Source organism: Micropterus dolomieu, linkage group LG11, assembly GCF_021292245.1.
Source record: "Micropterus dolomieu isolate WLL.071019.BEF.003 ecotype Adirondacks linkage group LG11, ASM2129224v1, whole genome shotgun sequence".
In the NCBI taxonomy this organism is placed as follows: Eukaryota; Metazoa; Chordata; class Actinopteri; order Centrarchiformes; family Centrarchidae; genus Micropterus; species Micropterus dolomieu.
This window is the reverse complement of record NC_060160.1, coordinates 22,631,199-22,637,525: the sequence shown is the minus strand read 5'-3', so window position 1 is coordinate 22,637,525 and position 6,327 is coordinate 22,631,199. Positions and strand designations below refer to the sequence as shown.

Sequence of the window (6,327 nt, the reverse complement as noted above, 5' to 3'; positions counted from 1 at the left end):
TGGGCAGCCAAAGACATATAGTATACAACAGATAATATGATGGACATTGATGGAGTGACTGCGTCTGGTACTCTAACAAACCTCTATTAGAGTGAGGTGGCAATGATACAAAATGATGGATAGCTCACAGGATGGGGGAGTGACACGGAGGAGGGGATCTGAGGTGAAGTGAGACAGGATAGAGATAGAAAGATGCAGCTGACAGATCGACTGTCAGCTGAATCAGAGAAACAAATTGGGTAAGCTACTCTAATCCAGCACAGATCTTTTTTTCAAATTCAGCAAATATCTCTTGACTGTCCGCAAGCTGTCCATTCTGTGTGCGCGCTGAAGAAAAATCTGGCGTTTGTACTTAGTCCTGGCTCTGTAAATGGGAAACAAATAAAGCAGCTCGGACCACACCACACAATTCCAGCCGTTCCAGCCACGATTTATATGTCAGGTAATGTTAAATAACATGCCAACAGAAATTCAGTTTGCCAAGACATGCTGTTGAGGAGGGTTTTGAGTATATATATATATATATATATATATATAGAATATTATGTAGCAACAGTTGTGTGTGGCGTCGCTATGACAACCAGCTACATTGAGAGGTACTATCTTTGGGTACTATCTGCAATGGAAAACGGAGCACGGCCGAGTCAAGTTGAGGTGAGTACTGAACTTAGCTAACATTAGTTAAATTAATGTCACTTGCTGTCCAGAATTGCTTACTCCACCTTTAAGCCTTTGACTTCGGCAGGCTTCTGTGCATTACATCATACTAGCATACTATCGATTGTCCAGTCAGTTGTCAGTTAGCAACCATAACTAGTCGTGGAAGGTCTGTTGAGCTTTGTATATCTTTGCATACTGAATGGTGTTAATGGGGTGCAGTAAGATTAATACTTGGTGGTGTTGTCTTTATTTGCCTTTGCCAAAACACAATAGCAAAACTGTAAGGAATGGGTTAAACAGTGCATTTGTTTCCACTAAAATAAGATGCAAATGTAAGCATGTCCAGCAAACAAAATTAGGCCTACTACAATACCTTCAGTAACCCAACATTACTTTCAAGGCCAGGGGCATTTCATACTGCATTATTTAGTGTGGTTACAGGTTGAATTAAAACAAGCCCCATCCATGACTAGTAAATCCACTGTGTGGGAGAGCGTAGGCTAATGTTAGCATCTCTGTCCTGCACTTGTCTGAATTTGAGAAGGTTTTCAGACCCCAGTCAAACTGTTATCTGAGATAGTGTTACATCTGTCAAACATATTAATCAGTTCTCATCCTAAAAGCCTTTTCTCAAAAGTAAAATGTACTTTTTGAAAATATAAACAATGTAGTTTGAAGCTCTGCCGTGGCCAGCTAGGTAATTTCCAGCGCAGTATTACAGCTAGGTTGATGAAATGAAATAACAGCTTTACATTTTTACAGTTACAGAATTTTATTTTCAACGTTGATCATTGACTGATGAGGATGCTAAAATTTTGTCTGTGCCATGTAGCTTTTGGCTCAGTCCAGCATGAAATTATGTATTTAGTAGTGGAAATGCAGGGAAAAGCACAGGCACGCTGTCCTGGGAGTAAAAGTCAGCTAATGTCCTTAGGAATAGGAAGGCATGACATTGCAGGGTCCCCAAAAGCAGCCAAGAATTCAACCAACTTGTGGAGCCAACGTTAGCTTAGTATACCAGCTAGCTACAGCTGATACAACCTGCCACTGACATCTGTAATTTAAGCTGACAACCAGTCCAGAGATTAGTAGCCTACCTATCTCTCTCTGAAATCAAGTACCCATTGTTTCAAAAATGAGTATAATTTCAAGTGGCAAATCCCGTTATTTTTGGAAAGGTCAACTGGAAGTCGCAGACTCAATCATTTTAGTGTTCATAACAGTAAAATCAGTCACAAGCCTATTGTATAAAATATATACAGTATATCTGCTTCTAAAATGAAGAAATTAAAATATTCCCAAATCATTTTCCTTAAAAAAACAAGTCAACACATACAGGTTTAGTTTAACATTTTATTATAAATGTTGTTTTCTTCAACTCAGAGCTCTCCCCTTAGCTGCCCTCAGGCCAGTCTTTGTTGTCACTAAGCCTTTAATCACATAACGGTGTGTTTACTGCACATTTATCTGGCCTCCATCTGAACTAATAGCTCGTATTCCCAGCTGTGAAGTGTGGGCATATATGTGGACATGCATTTACATGTATGTTTCAAATTGTACATGAAAAATAGTTTTTCCTTATCTCTTCATACAAACACACACAGAACATTAAACTTCTTTTGAACTGGGTGTGTTTTGTAGAGGATAAAGACACAAAAAGAACAGAACAGCCCTGCAGGCCCAAAGAGGACATTGTCTCTAATGCAATAGATAGTCCCAACCAAGACACTCAGACCTAATCAATGATTCTTATTGGAACTATGGGATTTTTGTTTTCCACTATGGTGCTACTGGACATCAAGCATAGATCATTACCTTCCATTTAATTTATGTCTTCACTCCAAACAGCCAGAACTCAAGCTACATTGAAAGTGCAAGTTCAAGTGCCCGCTGGTACCGTTTGAGAGGCCACAGTAACAAGGTAACATTGATTTCTGAGACATCTGTATGCTTTATGTAGAAGTTGAACTAGAATCCTTTAATAAAACTTTGTGATAGGTATTATGGCAGCTAGTATATAATTTGGCCTTCAGCTTGAATTTAAATGCTAGGTTAGTGTCTGTTTCTGTGTGGCCACATTGGCAGGAAGCTTATTCCACATGGAGGGAGCCACATGCTAACAGACCCGACAGTTCCTAGTAGTGGTTAATTACTGAAGTACTGGTGGGGGGGGGGGTTATATTTCTAAGAGTACTCAATGGATTAACCATGATAGACCACACACAACCACTGGAGGTGAGGAAGAAGGAACAAAATATTCCTATTTTTAGATGTAAAGTGTCTTCATGTCCAAGGGAGGTATCAAGGTTCCCAAACCGTATCAAAGTATGGCCCTACTAGGCTTTCTACTGTGATTCATTTTTTTTAACCAAATACCTAACTAGAAAGGGAGAAGGGAAAGGACAGTAGCGATATTATCAGCCGTTACTCTGGCTAAATTCTCATGTTGGTTGATTAGAAATTTTGTGAAGTGGTGCTTGAAATAAACAAGGCAGAACAGCTGCTAGGTAGTGTTACTTGAACAAGTGTGAGGCCTGCTGTTCACACATCAAATTGACTTTACCTCAGGGGCATGTTCCAAATAAAGTCAATGTCCCCCTTCCTGCATCCTATATCAGTGCCTAAAAGTCATTAAATTACTGAACTTAACAGGAAATGCTTCTGTGGCACGCAGAGTTTTCTCCAGGAGAAATGTAATTTGCTCAAATGCTTAAAACTACTCTTGTTTATATTTTCCTGAGAAGCGATCTTGTGGTTGTGTGAATAATGCCTATACCTTGGGTCATAGAAGAACATCTTAGTGAGTAGGTTTGGGTGGATGGTTGGTCAAACAAAGACGAAATTAAGCTGTTTTTAAGCCTAACATTCATCATTGGTTTCTCTGAACCATTTCCATAATGTTTGTGGTAATCAAGTGGTCATTCTAACCAAACCTAAACCACAGAGATGGAAATCAGAAAATTTATTCCCATTCTGATTTTGAAAATTTCTTCTACTTATACCTTACATTTTACTCAACACAGAATGTTGTCAAGTAAAAAAGTTCTATAGTTTATGTTGTGGCCACCAGTATTAATTATTTCAACTGAGAAATTATGTTTTTCCTGTAAGTTTGACATGGTGGACAGCCCCAAAAACTACAAATCCCATGATTTTTAAGGAGAAGAGCCAGTCGGGTGCAAATCAGAGCCGTAGTGAATTCAAGATACTTTTTTCATGGCAGTTTTCAACAAAAAACCACAATAATTTAAAATATTTAATTAATAATATATTTAAGCTGCAGATTGGATTACCAGTTTTCACATCAGTGTAGTCAGGGCATTTTAAGCTCTGTTATTGGCTGTAGGCTTGTACCTCTTACTTTTTATCAAAGCTTTTTTCACCATGTTCATGTTTCCTACTGATGACTCCACTGAGCGAGTTTCAAGAACATCCAACCTGTGGAAATATGGAGGTATGAAATAACATAACACAAATAACATGACTATGTAATTAGTATAGTAAAACAAACTAAGAGGTCAAAATTTGCTCCTTCTATTTCCCATTTATGTGACAAATGACTTGTTTTGTTAACTTATTATAGTACAACAATTTTTTACTTTATTTAATCAAACTCATTTAAGCAGCAACATACTAGTATCTTAACTTTCACTTTTTGAAGGTTTGTTGCTATCTGAGTTGCTTGGTGCCTGTTTTTTTGGAGGGTTTTTCTAATTTAAATGTGAATGTGAGACTTGATTGTTAACATCTAACATCTTCATAGGTAAGCTATGATCTTTAAAGTGCATTTTTGCTTGATCTGGTTGAAGATGGATTCAATACTGGACAAAGTATGTTAGAATGTTTCATACTACTGTTATGTTCAAAGTTAAATTCTTGTTGGCAAAAAAGATAAAGGGGGAAAAATATTGAAAGGACTTTGAGGAAAAGTAATAGCAAGAGAAGCCAGATTGAAAAGAGAATTTCAGAATGAATGTAAGACTGACGGTATGCAATAAAAAGAGATGTGAATGAGAGGGCGGGTATGGATGGATGGGTTGAAAAGTGGGAACATTTCAGCATGAAAAAGCAATAAAGAGTAGGGAAGAGCAGAAAGTTATAGACAGGGATGAAACAGACACATATGTGAAAGTTACAGGGGGGAAAAGTGACAGCCAACAGTGACAGATGAGCACAGTGAACCATCCACTGCTGCAGACAGAAAGGCTTTACAAAAAGACAACAGAAATGGAACAGAGTGGGGGTAAAGAAAGGAGGTGGTAAACAATGGAGACTAAAACAGGTCAGGAGAAAGACTGTGAGATGCTGAATTAGTGCAGAAGAGGGAGAGAGAGGAATGGTGATGGGAAAAACGAGAGCAGAAAGACAAGATGACGGGAGAAAAGAGAAGAGGAGAATTAGAGATAGAATGGATGAGCTGAGTGAAGGGAGTTAAAGCGGGGGAGGAGGAGAAATGCTTTAGAACGGAGGTACGGATGATTTCCACCTGATGGATCTGGTCAATCAGCTTGTCTCACTACCTCTCCGACTATCCCCACACGCCTTCTCTCACACTTGCCCACTCGTCTTCCCTGTGGTCTGCTGCGTATGGATTGATGTTCCATAGAAGACACAATGGCCTCCTCAGGGGAGAGAGCGCTTCACTCAATTTTTCTTTGTCACCCATGGTGTGCGTGAGAATGTGTGTGCGTGTGAGAATGTACCCTGAACAAAAGGCTCCACATGGTCTTCTGACACTTTCTTATACTCCTTGCTCGAAGAGAAAATGGAAAGCACATTATTTATCCAGAGTACAGTATAACTGCTTCCATATTTTTCTCCATTCATTTCAATTTAGGCCTAGGGAAAGGTGTAACGACTTCAAATTTCCGTAAATCCTTTATGTGGAACACATTTTGTAAATATACAAAACAGTACATGAGTGATCAACATGTTTCTGAACAGCACATTTCATTCACAAGGGTATATACAAATGCAAGATTATACCTACACACTCACATATGTATTTTGACATTTCTATGATATTTCATTTCCTTACAATGTTGATTACCCACATAGTTCGCCAAATATTTTTTGACAAACAGCTTAATTTTGTGCTCAAAGTTGCGAAAAGTGCTTATTTGTTAAAACGGGGTTGTATAGTAATTCCGTAAGTCATACGTCATTCTCCAAGCTTGCGCAGGTGCACTGTCATGCCTCATTAAAAAAGTGTCACGCCGTCACGCCTCGTTAAGTCAGAGCATCAAACCGATAAACATCGTTGTGAGCTAGCTAACCAATTTATCATGTAATTTACTTAGAACGTACAGTAAGTATGTCTCTGTGTCTGATTGTTGGTTTGTCTTTCTAGTTTAGTTAGCTAAGTTAACTAATTTGTAGTTAGCAAGCATTGTTATTGCAGAAAGTTAGCTAACCGAGGGTCTTCATTTTATTTTTTAGTTTCCTCCTCTTGGTTTAGTGTGCTGTTCATTTTCATTATGGCATCGGTGCGTGCGGTGTTTGAGGACAGATGACAGGAAACGCGCCGCACTTTCACCTGCCACCGTCTCATGAACAGTCTGCAACACGCATTTTACTGATGGCCGTTCCACCAATCCATCGGCGGAGGCAACGGTATCAGAAGTCTTTAAATACAGTTCAGCAGAGTAATAGACCCCCCACACCCCC

The 6,327-nt window shown here is 39.0% G+C and overlaps 1 long non-coding RNA gene across 1 annotated transcript in view; it reads left to right on the top strand.

Annotated features, from left to right (window-relative positions):
- Positions 1-616: 616 nt before the first annotated feature.
- The window catches only part of LOC123979545, a 42,853-nt gene continuing 37,142 nt past the window's right edge, over positions 617-6,327 (top strand). Inside the window, exons 1-2 of the long non-coding RNA XR_006827246.1 lie at positions 617-654; positions 2,509-2,581. This is a non-coding gene — a long non-coding RNA (uncharacterized LOC123979545). The remainder of the gene's footprint in view (positions 655-2,508; positions 2,582-6,327) is intronic.